At 36.4% G+C, this 2,241-nt stretch overlaps 1 non-coding gene across 1 annotated transcript; it reads right to left on the bottom strand.

Moving 5' to 3' along the window:
- Window positions 1-964: 964 nt before the first annotated feature.
- On the bottom strand, window positions 965-1,047 carry trnal-cag (transfer RNA leucine (anticodon CAG)). The gene has a single exon. It is a non-coding gene; the product is annotated as a tRNA-Leu (tRNA).
- Window positions 1,048-2,241: the final 1,194 nt, after the last annotated feature.

Consider the following 2,241-nt stretch of genomic DNA (forward strand, 5'->3'; position numbering starts at 1 on the left):
CGGTACTCGGTATCGGCAAGTACCAAAAATAAAAGTATCGGTATCGGGCGAGTACTGGAAAAAGTAGTATCGGTGCATCCCTAGTTTCTTCTGTTGATCACAAATGAAGCCATTCTGAAGAATATTGGTAAGAAAACCGTTTACGGTAACCATTTACTTCCACTGTATTGATTAAAAAAAATTAAAAGTGATTTAAATGACTCGCTGGCTAAATTTCGCTGATGCTGGCTGTTTTTTGGCTGGCTGGCTTTTGAATAGCGAAGACGTGCTCACCCACAGACATTCACAAGTTCATTTTGAAGTATTAGCAAAACATGGATCCGAGCATGATTGCCATGTTCACATATGCCCAAACGAACCGAGCTAAGGGGGGAATCACGCCAGGTTCCGAAACAACGGGCCAGGTGTGAAAGCACCCTTAATGCTTAGTATGAGCACTACATCTACCTCTACACAAACCCTGTACAAGCATGCAACCATTCGCATAATATCCTAGTTGTATGAAAAATAATGACCATAATTCATAGTACATGCCGAACCTGGTTAGTTTCATTTTATCAACCAATACCTACAGTCTCAGTTTTTCTCAAATACTGGATATCTGGCATTATTTTGTTTTTTTTTGAAGAAACTCAAAAGAAAGGTGGGTGTGAGAGTATTATGAAGGGAGAAATAAATCATTTTCATGAAGCTACAAAATATAAAACACTTACGTTAAATATACAACATATGCCAAAGAATGGAAAGTGCAATATCGTTTTTTCAACTCACAATCTCAGCTATGCAGTCGTTGACTCAGTTCATCTTTGGCCACTTGTCTGCAGCGACCAGATGTAAAACTTTCATGTCATGTATTTTTGCTGTTTCGGTACTATACTCTCCATGAGGTATGAAACGGCCTTTGGTCTCTATGCTGAGTGCGTAACGCGTCAGCTGTTCACCTACTGGGGAAAAAATGCATTGTTGTCAGAAGTGGGATTCGAACCCACGCCTCCAGGGGAGACTGCGACCTGAACGCAGCGCCTTAGACCGCTCGGCCATCCTGACACATGGTGCTAGTAGTGATGTTTTGCCCTCTAGTGGTGTGAATGCACGGCGTTTAAAACTACTTTCACTTTTCTCATTTATATTTGCCGTTTTCTTAATGTAACAGTCAAAAACAGCAACGCATACAATTCATATATGATATAATGCAACACATACAATATAATTTAATATAATTTATAATATAATTTTTGCCCTGTGACATATAGCGTGGCCATTTCTATAACACCAAAATTGAGAACACATTGTGAGATTCAGTAAAGCTAGGATAAAAACTTAAAAGTAATCCTAAACCTATGAGGAGTGACTGAAATTAACCTTTCCATTTAGGGGTGACATTTTCTTTCTTATATTGATTTCCGGGGCGATTGATTTAACTTTATAAGGGAGTTTTCTAAGCCTATTACATTAATTTAATATGTATTATTATTTACAGGGGTTAAAGCAAAAAAAAATCCTGAGCCTGAAATTTTTTCCGTGGATGGGCCATCACATGCAAAGCATGCAATGACTGTGGCAACTTTAACATTTGAGAGGATACTATAGCAAAGTTATTGCTTTCCTTATTCAAACTAATTTTTTTTCATGAATATATGGTTGACCTGAAGAATGAAAGCTGTATCATACACTTGGAAAATGATGAGCTATATCACCGCTTATTGACACTAGGGGTGTGACAATAATTCAATATCAATATGTATCGCAATATATTTTTTTCAATAACGGTGATATGATTTTAAAACACATTTCCGATATTACGATATACATTACCAGTGTTTCCCATACATTGATTTATTTGTGGCGTTTGACTTCGTTGAATAAACATGAGCACTGCACGTTTCAAAATCAAAAAATGTCGCGGGTGTTTTATATAAATGTATCTGTGAAGAGAACCGACTGTCTTCAGAAAAGTTTCGATGGCATTTTCATTTGATCTGATAAAGAAGCGTTCATGAGCGGAGCTGATTTGATTAAAATTCTACTCCGCTGTTTTCAACATAATACAAAATGATTTTTGAGCAGCAAATCAGAATATTAGAATGATTTCTGAAGGATCGTGTGACTGGAGTAATGATGCTAAAAAATATAGCTTTGAAAGCACAGGAATATTTTCAAATAGAAAACAGTTATTTTAAATAGTAAAAATACTTCAAAATGTTACTGTTTTTGCTGTATTTTGGATCAAATAAATGCAGG

Source organism: Sinocyclocheilus rhinocerous, unplaced genomic scaffold, assembly GCF_001515625.1.
Source record: "Sinocyclocheilus rhinocerous isolate Xijiao unplaced genomic scaffold, SAMN03320098_v1.1 scaffold1938, whole genome shotgun sequence".
In the NCBI taxonomy this organism is placed as follows: Eukaryota; Metazoa; Chordata; class Actinopteri; order Cypriniformes; family Cyprinidae; genus Sinocyclocheilus; species Sinocyclocheilus rhinocerous.